This window comes from Anomaloglossus baeobatrachus, chromosome 4 (genome assembly GCF_048569485.1).
Source record: "Anomaloglossus baeobatrachus isolate aAnoBae1 chromosome 4, aAnoBae1.hap1, whole genome shotgun sequence".
NCBI lineage: Eukaryota > Metazoa > Chordata > Amphibia > Anura > Aromobatidae > Anomaloglossus > Anomaloglossus baeobatrachus.
In genome coordinates this window covers 568,569,315-568,580,988 of record NC_134356.1, presented here as the reverse complement: position 1 = coordinate 568,580,988, position 11,674 = coordinate 568,569,315, and the positions used below count along the sequence as shown (strand labels likewise).

At 41.0% G+C, this 11,674-nt stretch overlaps 1 protein-coding gene across 5 annotated transcripts in view; it reads left to right on the top strand.

Moving 5' to 3' along the window:
- Nucleotides 1-874: 874 nt before the first annotated feature.
- MEGF11 (multiple EGF like domains 11) overlaps nucleotides 875-11,674 on the top strand; it is a 789,316-nt gene continuing 778,516 nt past the window's right edge. For 2 of the 5 annotated variants that reach the window (XM_075346052.1, XM_075346050.1), the window contains exon 1: nucleotides 876-1,380. The gene's annotated coding sequence lies outside the window, so the exon portion shown is untranslated. Of the gene's footprint in view, nucleotides 1,381-1,572; nucleotides 1,641-11,674 lie in introns of those variants that run through there. The other 3 variants (XM_075346053.1, XM_075346054.1, XM_075346051.1) reach the window with 3 other exon arrangements.

The following is an 11,674-nucleotide window of genomic DNA, read 5'->3' as shown; positions in this document are numbered from 1 at the left end:
CAGTTGCGAGCCACACATCACCAGACAACTGCGAGCCACACATCACCAGACAGTTGCGAGCCACACATCACCAGACAACTGCGAGCCACACATCACCAGACAACTGCGAGCCACACATCACCAGACAACTGCGAGCCACACATCACCAGACAGTTGCGAGCCACACATCACCAGACAGTTGCGAGCCACACATCACCAGACAACTGCGAGCCACACATCACCAGACAACTGCGAGCCACACATCACCAGACAGTTGTGAGCCACACATCACCAGACAACTGCGAGCCACACATCACCAGACAACTGCGAGCCACACATCACCAGACAACTGCGAGCCACACATCACCAGACAGTTGCGAGCCACACATCACCAGACAGTTGCGAGCCACACATCACCAGACAACTGCGAGCCACACATCACCAGACAACTGCGAGCCACACATAACCATACATTCGAGAGCCTACATCACCATACAATCGCTATATACGCATCACCAGACAGCTGTGAGCCTCACATTACGGGACCACGAGCCACATGTGGCTCCTGAGCCACTGCTTGGGGATTCCTGATATAACAGGATCTATCCACAAACAATTACATTTCAGAGTTTTTCCTGAAATTATAGAAACAATGAATTTTGGATTTGGGAAATAATCTTTATTTGTTATGTCAAAACCAAGATGGATTTCTATTGCACCCTATGGGGGGCTGCATTATAATTGTGTAATAAGTTTAGTTGCAGTCCTATGTAACCCCACAGACCACACATGGTGCCATCCTCAGGAGTTATGCCACATTGTAAAGTCAGCACTGCTTGATCAGTACAGGTGGCTCCGCTCATGACTGTCCCCACTGAGAAATGTCTGGGACTTGTGCACCACCCTGATGGTGAATCTCCGCCGGCTGAGCCGCGGCTGCCCACAGTCGTCCTGTCTCGCCTGCACCGGGCAGCAGGAAGGTCTCCAGCAGCAGCAGCAGCAGCAGTGCACGGCGGAGCGGGGCAGATAATCGCTTATTCAGCAGCCTGACCTGTGATCAATGAGCCGGGCTGCGCATTACAAGCGGAGCAGCCAGCACCGAGCACAACACCGGCATCCAGGGGACCAGCATAGTCATCACCGAGGGGAGGGGACCAGGATAGCCACCACCGAGGGGAGCAGGACAGAGTCATCACCGAGGGGAGCAGGACAGAGTCATCACCGAGGGGAGCAGGACAGAGTCATCACCGAGGGGAGCAGCAGCCCGGAGACACGTGGGGAGCAGCCCCTGGGCTGGAGAGGGGGGAGCTGATCCTCTGCACAATGACTGACAGGAGAGCAGGAGACAGGAGACCTCTCTGATCATCCCCCCTATTACTGCTGCTGCTGGTGGGACAGGAGGTAAGAGTGAGGGCACTGTGCTGGGCAGGACAGTGCCAGGGTACCACCTGTATGTGCTCAGGGGGGCTGCACATAGGATGTTCATCTATCACCTGGATCTATAGATGGCAGTGGTCTTGTGATACTTTATTGCTACTTTCCTGCCGGCACCCAGGGGGTTAACTCTCCATGCAGCTACATCTGTAGGATCTCATTGGGTCTAGCACTTGTTTTGGACTCTGCAACTGCACAGCACTCCAAGCATTGCCCTCCACAGCCTGGTGAGTAGAGGCAGCCACTTCCAGAGTTCCCATTATGGCTAGTAGCCCTGATATTGTCGGAGTAGCCTGCAATGCAGAGCTCTGATTGTGGGAGCAGACTGGGAGACTCAGGGTTAATTTGCCAGGTGTGCTTCTTTTTTTAGGTCCCCCTGGTGAAGAGGTGTACTCCTTAAATGTAGGGGAGTGACTATGTTTGGAATCCATAGGAGTTGTGAAATGCTTGTATATCCCCTAATAGGAGCCATGCGGGGATCCAGTCTATTAGCCCTTTGGGCTTGTGAAGCCTCTCATTGCTGGCTCTGCACACACGATGGTGTCTGGTGCCCCAGTCTGGCATACAGGAGCTGGCACAATAGGGCAAAGTTCTGCTTCTCATACAATATGTGTGTTGGGCATTGCAGACAAATGCTGATGGGCTGCAGCATCAGAATATGCTGATTTAGGGCAAATATCATCACCCCAACTCACATGGCTACTTGCAGCTGGCACCCCCTTGTTACACTGCCACTATGATGCCAGCACCTCCACATGGCACAGGGTGGGCAGCAGGTGTTTAATGCAGCATTTAGGACCAGATGTAACAGCCTGCAGGGTCCACACACTTTTTTTCCTCCACTTGCTTTGCATAATGCTGTTGTCTGTATAGTTGGATGTATAGGGATTATTTATGACTATAGAGGGAGCAGGGTTGGATATATTTAGCCTGGAAATAGAATTTACAATGCTAATTGTAACCTGGGTGTGTATTGGAGAGATGCTGTATAATCAGCCTCTTAATACTAGTGCAGGGCTACCATGAAGTGTCCATATACCCAGCTCCAAGTCTCCGCAATCATTCCAGGAGGTATGCCTATTACTGGAGGGGTCTGCTGCTTCTTCTTCAGCCCAGCTCTGCTTCTGCCATTCATTTTAGTGTAATGATGACATTTGTGGCCAATCTCCTTAATAATCACTTCACTGTGTAGCATCTTTTTTGCAAGATGCTCTGAACTTATATTTGTGATGTTTGCATTTTCTGCCCTGCTTTCATGTTCCCTTAAAAAAAGTGATTTTTTTTGGGGGGGGGATGATGAAGGCAGTGGAGGGTCTGTCTCAGGGCAATGTCTGACTGCTTCTCAGGGCTGGAAATAACTGATAAACATTCATTTAGCCAGGGTCTTCTCCCAGCTTATATAATGTAAACTTGCCATAATTAATAGGATTTCTTCTAATAAGGCTTTTCTGAGCGGCTGCTGTGATTAGAACATCTTCCCTTTTACTTTTAGCTAAAGTTTTCTTGAAATCTACAGTAAAGGTTTTAATTATATAACTGCCAGGCTCGCTGTAAGAAATTGTTCCTGGCTTTCTATTTTTAACCCATTCTACAAATACCAGGTGTAGATGTTCTTTGCTTTATTTCAGTGAGTCACCTTCTATGTAGAGAGCCATTGTTTTTCTAATTAGCATCTATGTATTAGAAAAATACGAGCTAATCCGAGAGAAGTGTAAATTCTGATATGTGACATTACTTGCGGTGATATTTTGTATTTTGGCATCAGATGTGTCCATGTGTGAATGATACGTTGTATTGTTTATAAATAGAGGTTTACTTGTAAACAATAATCTGTTGAATCCAAGATATGTGAAAAGGGATTCTAATGAGGGGCTCCGAAGTAAGACATCTAAGAAAGGATTAGCATAGTTAATAGGGATGATCGAATACTTCGATTATTCGGCTTCGCGAATATTTTCCGAATACCTCGCCGCTATTCGACTATTCGCGAATATTCGATGCGCAATGTAAGTCTATGGGAAACCCGAATAACAACTATTCGGAACTATTTGGGCTTTCCATAGACTTACATTGCGCATCGAATAGTTGAATAGCGACGAGGTATTCGGAAAATATTCGCGAAGCCGAATAATCGTAGTATTCGATCATCCCTAATAGTTAACTATTACTTATATTTTATATATCAAACCTAGAATTTTGTCTTTGGTGCCTTTATTATAAAAGGAGAGAACATTAGTAGAGAATTTAGGAATCAAACATTGGAGGAGGAGGCAAACAGATCCTTTTGGGAAGATTAAAAAAATGGCAGATTTGTTGCAAATTTCCTCAAGCGTTCCATCAATCTACACAGGGCTTGGGGGAAAAAACACGTGCTTCCTGCAGAAATAGCCACATTCAGTCGTATGGTACTGATCTTTACCTCAGAAATTTCTACAACAAATCTTCCACATGGCATATATATGTATATATACAGTATATATATGTATATATATATATATATATATATATATATATACATATGATGTAGAGGTGGCATGTGAATTTTATCTATATATATATATATATATATACATATATATATATATATACACATATATATATATATCATATATATATATATATATATATATATATATATATATATATATATATATGCCATATATATACCGTAGAGATATATATATATATATATATACACACCGTTTATATATATATATATATACTATATATATATATATATATATATATATACACCGTATATATATATATATATATATATATATTTATATATATATATATATATCTATATATATATATACCATATATATGGTGTATATATATACCATAAAGAACAATATATATTTATATATATATATATATATATATATATACCATATATATGGTGTATATATATACCATAAAGAACAATATATATATATCTATATATGTATATATATATATATATATATATATATATATATATATATATATGTGTGTGTGTGTAAATGATGTAGAAGTCGTACTTCCTAGTACTTTTCGAAGATTTGTAGTTGTAGATACCATACAGAATGTTATATCCCTGTTGGGTATCCTGAATAAATTGACTAACTGGACAGAAAAATGGCAGATAAGGTTCAATGCTGATAAGAGCTAGGATGATATACATTTTAGGACAGAAAAGGAACATGCTATTTATACCCTGATTGGATTTCTATTGGGTTAGTGTGGAATGGAGGACGATTTGGGAATATTTGTTGGTATTAATGCCAGTCTGCTGCATCAAAAGCCAACAGTATAATGTATTGTTTTAGGAATGGCATCGCTTCTAGGAAAGATAGCATTTATGTGACCACAGCCAGTTTTGGACGCCAATCCGTTAGTAAGATATTAGAGAGCTGAAAAGTGTTCAAAGAAGGACAACCATACTTATAAGATGTATAGAAATTCCCAGTTATATCTTAGCAAAGCTAAATGAATTTATTCTAAAGAAGAGAAGACTGATATCTTTATATAAATATGTAAATGGCCTTTATAAAAGTCAATACAATGATTCTTTTCCCCGTCCCACCATTGAGTTGCTGACGGTTAGAGGCAGTGCACTGTCCTTAAAGTTAGAAAGCATGATGAATTTACTGGCTGAATCCTAAAGTTCTGTAACTGCTCCCAATGTAACTGAAGATGTGGATAGAGTTAAGAGATATAACAAATATGTATAGTTTCTGCTATTGATGTAAAATGATGATCCGTGGTCTGTCTGATAGCCAGAAGGCATTATAAAGGATATTTTTTCCACTTTCTGGCTAATGGAGTCATCATTTCATAGATTTGTCTCTGTAACAACTAGGGTTTTGTAAGTATAAAATGAACTTCCCTATACGCAGTGTATAAAGGTGCCTATTAGTGATGAGTGAGCACTGCAGTGCTCGGGTGCTCGGTACTCGTAATGACTGGTGATGAGTGAGCACTACCATGCTCGAGTGCTTGTTACTCCTAACAAGCAGTTGGACACTCGGACAGACTCGACTCGAGTACCTGAGTGTATTGGAAGTCAATGGGGGACTTGAGCATTTTTTTGGGAAATCTGGAAAAACGTCCGAATTCCCTATTGACTTTCTATACACTCATGTACTTGAGTCGAACCCATGCGACCATCCAACTGCTCATTACGAGTACCGTGCATGGTAGTGCTCACTCATCGTTAGTGCCTATATTTCCTTACAAAAGAATAAAGTTGTGTACATGCCTTGTACTTTTAGGATTTTTCAGTATATCAATCCAAGTTATTTACTTGTGATGATGAGAGATCAAAAGTGATCACAAAAAACCCTTGGGATAATCTCGGGATAATCTAATGGAGCTGATGCATTTTCTATTATGGTAAAATGCTGTTGAAGTCAACAGGATTCATCAGTAAATCAGTTTTATCAGGCTGTCTGAAAGAAAAGTAATCATTTTGCCATATATATTAGATACCTGTCGGCTAAATACTCGCTCAAGCGATATCTATTCCTCCTTCCCCTTTTCCTATTCCATATACATTCAGTTCTGCCTTTAAGTGATGGCTTATTGCCCCCAAAAAATGTTGAAATCCATCCGTTCCATTCTTCTTTCCACTGACATTAGCGTGTCAATGGAGGAATGTCAGGATGCCCACTACACCCCCTTCCATACACTTTATATGGTTGCTTGGAATTGGTGGGTCCAACCAACCATGTAATGTGTATGGCCACTTTTCGGAAGAGCGAAAATGTCCTGGGTTCAAATCCCACTAAGGACAACTATCTGCAAGGAGTTTGTATGTTCTCCCGGTGTTTACGTGGGTTTCCTCCAGGTTCTCCGCTTTCCTCCCACACTCCAAAGACATACTGATAGGGAATTTAGATTGTGAGTTTCAATGGGGACAGTGATGATGAAGTCTGTAAAGCGCTATGGAATTAATGACGCTATATAAGTGAATACATGTTATTACTATATATTAGGAATTGTAAATTACACTCAGTTCTGTGTCCTGCTGCTTTGCTCCATTCTTTCTTGGGGTTCTCCTAGTATCGGCCCCAGCAGTGTCCGCCATTGTAGCCAGGTGCATTTCTGAGCAGTATGGGTGTAGAGGCAGGATAAGGAAATTCCTACGTGTGATGAATTTCAAGTATAAGAGGGTTCTTAGTATTATTTTTGTGTTTGGATATAGTCCACCGGTATCTGTTATTTTCACCTTAGGGTATGTATTCCCCCGACAGCTCACCCCCGGTACCTGTTGCCATCTCTATATCAAAAAATCCGGTTTGCATGGAAAACAGTTAACCTTTTGTGCTACAAACACAAACTGAGCAAATTTTCATTTCTAAGATGACTTCTAGTCGGGTGACCCATAATGCATTTCGGTGCAAGGTGTTCCATTTCCCTGTGGCGGTGAATGGGGTACCCATCCATCACCATGGTTCCTCTTTTCCCAAGGGGACAACCTCTCCCAGCTGGGTTGGTAGTTATAGAGCGAGGCAAAGTGGTGTCACTTAGCATTGCTGATCCCATTTGTTCTGCACTAAGAAGAATGTCCTGTCACAAGCAGCTCTTCCCTTTGGCCTCAGAGAGCGATAAGGCAGGAGAAGGGGGAGAAGCGTAGCCTTTTTTGACTATTTAAAACTCATTCATTGATAAACTGAGCACGCGGAAATCCTGGAGCAGTCTGCTTCATAGGGAGAACAGGACATCAAATGTTACAAGGGAAGCCGGCTTTGGGTGCGTGCAGACAGTAAGTGATTACCTTGCTCGTGCTGAGGAGTGTGCAACCTATGACACAACTTGTTCTTGTTCTAACAATATTATTTTACGATTTGGAAGTGTAGTGCAGCCTGGTCTGGGCTAGCGCACTGTCTGCTGGCTACTAGAGGAAGGGTGCCAGGTGTTGAGTGCAGAGGAACGTGATCCTGTTAGATATTCCAGTGTGACCGAGGCCAAACACTGGAACTGGCAGCCAGGAAAAGGTTTATTTTTTTCCAAGTCCATGCTCAACCCGGGAGCGGCAATGATGTCACCTTACACTGTGACAGTTATTGATATCATCTAACGCATTAATTAGTTGCTGGGTGCTGGAACAGAGCCATCTGACCTGGTTCTCCTGCAACAAGGTCTCCTCGGAATGAAGCCTTTCTTTCCATGCGCTCAGGGTTGCTAGCTTGTTTTTTTTAATTTTTCATGGACAGCTATCAACAGTAGGTAAGTTTGTAGTAGAAGAAATATGCTAAATTGGTGCTAGCACTAATATTAGTCCAGAGGTTGGGTAAAAAAATGCTATTTTATTTGTGCAGTTCCTTAAACTTATAGGAATAATGTAGCATCTTTTACCCAACCTCAGGTCTGATAATACATTGTTGGGGTGAGAGCACCAATTTAGCCTCTTTCTTCTACTACAAATGTACCTACTGATGATAGTTGTCCATAAAAACAAGTTGGTAACCCTGAACCCATAGAAAGTCTTAATTCTGAGGAGACCTTGATGCACGAGAACCAGGTCAGATGGATGATGTCCACCACCCAGCATCTACTCAGTACGTTAGATGATATCAGTAACTATTACTATTTCTTCTTACGACATTCTTACATACTCTGGGGAACAATGCAAAACTCCTCTGGAGAAGGGAATAGTGATGGGCAAATAGTATCTATTCTTGTTTGGATAATACTTACCGAGTAATATTCCAGTATTTGTCACATCATGGCAAGAAAAGTGCTCGGATCCCCCCTTGACTTGCATTAGGTTCGTTATTTGTGACGAATACCGGAATAGTACTTTGGGATTGTTTATGAATAATCTGAATCCGAATAGTTACTATTCGCCCATCACTAGAAAGGAGACCCACCATCAGATGTCAAGCATTAACAGTCACTTCTGTTCCTCCTACCGGGTCGGATTATTAGAGGATGTGTTTTCCTCTTTCTACTGTTTTGTTTTACAATAAAAAAAAAAAAAAAAAATCACAGACATTTTTTATGACTTCCACATAATTAAGATTAGAAATATTATATATCTACGGCGCAGAATTCCGATATGAACATATTAGGGAACTGCAAAATAATGATAATAACGATCACAATAATCTCAACGTGCTCCTACGGCCTTAAAAAAAACCCTAATGCATCAAAATTTTGGGGGGGTTGAACGGAAAAAAGTGTCCGATTTGTAGGGGCTGTTGAGGAATTTGTGTACAATTGGCAACCCTGAATAGTATGTCTTGCTGGAACGTCCAAGCCTATGTATCTAATAGCAGAAGTTGTATCATCTACAATATACTTTAAAACAAACAAAACTGTAGAATATGAGAAAAATAGCTACCATGCACGGGACATACACGGTACATTTGCACTCTGACACTGCCGCGTGTGACCGAGCTGTGCTACAACAGATGATGACAGCTTTACCTGATCTTTGCAGAATGGGTTAAGAATGTAACAGTGATGGACATTCATAAAACATGTCACTTATTCCGTTTTGTTATCAGAAACTTGCCATAGAGATGTATCGACCTTGAGACATGTTTACAGAAGTGTAAAGTGATGTATCAGGAATACATCATGGATGGGACCTCGTATGACAGGTGCAAACAGATCTATATATTTACATGTTTATCCATTGAAATGTTAAAATGTTTTATGATTTGATGCAGCATTTTATTATAAATATTAACCAGAAATAGCAACCTTCACCTTTTAGAATATGGTTCATTACTTTATTTTTAGAAGACCCTTCCATTTATGTACATATTTTTTTGTGTGTATATACATATATATATATATATATATATATATATATATATATATATATATATATATATATATATATACATCGTATATATATATATATATACTAGCTGTACTACCCGGCTTCGTCCGGGTTACTAACTGCTGTTAACAAAGTAGAATGTATTAACAAAAATGTATTCTGCACACAAAAAATACAAAACAAATAGATATAAATGTAATTATTAAAAGGCAAAAACTAAGCTAATAAAGGCATTTCACAACATATATTTCAACACCACAGATATTCCACACAGATTTAACTAAATTAGCCAAGTAATGTGCTCCGTCTGTCTCTTTCCCCGTCTGTCTCTTTCCCCGTCTGTCTCTTTCCCCGTCTGTCTCTGTCTCCGTCTGTCTCTGTCTATCTCTTTCCAGGTCTATCTCTTTCCAGGTCTGTCTCTTTCCAGGTCTGCCTCTTTCCAGGTCTGCCTCTTTCCAGGTCTGCCTCTTTCCAGGTCTGCCTGTCTCTTTCTTTGTCTGTCTCTATCTCTCTTTCTTTCCCCATCTGTCTCTTTCCAGGTCTGTCTCTTTCCCAGGTCTGTCTCTTTCCCCGTCTGTCTCCCCGTCTCTTTGTCTGTGTCTTTTCCTGTCTGTCTCTTTCCCTGTATGCTTGTCTTTGTCTGTCTCTATTTCTCTGTCTCTTTCCTTGTCTGTCTCTATCAAGGTCTGTGTCTTTCCCCATCTATCTTTGTCTGTCTCTCTGGCTGTCACCTCCTTCCCCGTCTGCCTGTCTCTGTCCCTGTCTGCATGTCTGTCTGTCTTTCTCCATCTGTCTCTTTCCAGGTCTGTATCTTTCCAAGTCTGTCTCTGTCTGTCTCTTTCCCCGTCTTTCTCTGTCTGTCTTTTTCACCGTCTGTCTCTGTCTGTCTCTTTCTCTGTCTGTCTCTAGCTCTGTCTCTTTCCCTGTCTGTCTCTGTCTGTCTCTCTCTCTGTCTGTCTCTCTGTGTCTCTCTCTATCCATCTTCCCACCGACATCTTATTACCTCACATATAAGCTTCTTATACTATGAATGTCTTTTGTTCCTATAGCAACCAATCACAGCTCCTACTAATAACCTGTAGTTCCAGGCTCCATTTATTTTAATGAAGGCATGTTTTTTGGAGAGTAATTATAAAGCACATGGTTAAATTTTCCTGTCAAAACATAGTCTACGACGTTCCCTGGGTCACATAAGGTGTCTGTGCAAAATTTTATGATTGTAAATGCGACGGTGCGGATACAATTTCGTTTCACTTTTTCCCCATTATGTAGCTAGGGGCAAAATTGATTGGTAAATTGGAACGCGCGGGGTTAAAATTTCGCCTCACAAAATAGCCTATGACACTCTCGGGGTCCAGATGTGTGAGTGTGCAAAATGTTGTGGCTGTAGCTGCGACGGTGCAGATACCAATCCCCGACATACACTTATACATATATACATACACATATTCAGCTTTATATATATATATATATATATATATATATATATACTGTATATACATACATATATATATATAGATATATATATATATGACCCCTACGAAATTCCTGCATTATTGTAGGAGATATAATAGTGTAGTATAATAGTATCAAAGTACCGTAATATTGCGTCTGTATATTGCTGTGGCCTAATACTGCACTTTCAGTCGCACCTTTGTCATATGTGAAAGATGTATTAAAAATTATAAATACTATAATGTAGCCTCTACTGTGAATTATAAGATTATTAGAAGACATGGGGATTACCATATAAAAGCATACTGCTGCAGGCTGAGTACATCTGTCCATGACAATTAAGGGTATGTGAATACTGAGTACTCGCTCAGTTTTTGCTCCAAAAATTCAGCAGAAAGACTCAAAATGCCCGATTTATCAAGACTAGGGATGAGTGAATGCTAAATATTTGTGTTCGCATTATTCGTACCGAATACCTAGTACTATTCCGGTATTCATCACAAATAACGAACCTAATGTCAATGGGGAGCGCGAGCAGTTTTCTGGGATATTTTCAAGATGCTCCGTTCCCCATTGACTTGCTTTAGGTTTGTTATTCATGACGAATGCTGGAATAGTACTAAGTAATCGGTACGAATAATACGAACCGAAATATTTAGTATTCGCTTACTACTAATCAAGACTGGCATTCTTTGCGCTGGTCTTGATGAGGACATGTGCAAGAGTCGATGTTTCTTATTCATGTAGAAGTGTATCTCTCTTCATGAAGCAGGAGCGCTGGACGAGTGGCATTCATCTCAGGGTGCACCTCGCCATACATCCTTATCCAGTCCGTGCTGGAGTAAGATTTGTGGCATAATGAATGCCACCGCTTGTCATTTTAAAGGGATAGTATAGAAGGAAATGAGGCTTCTAGACTCACCATAAGTCTGGGTACCCTGCGTTGTCTCTTATCCCGACGGTAGACTTTGAGGTAGCCAGGGTTGAGCCTCCAGCGTAGCCCTGTCTCCTGTCCAGGCCCTAACAACT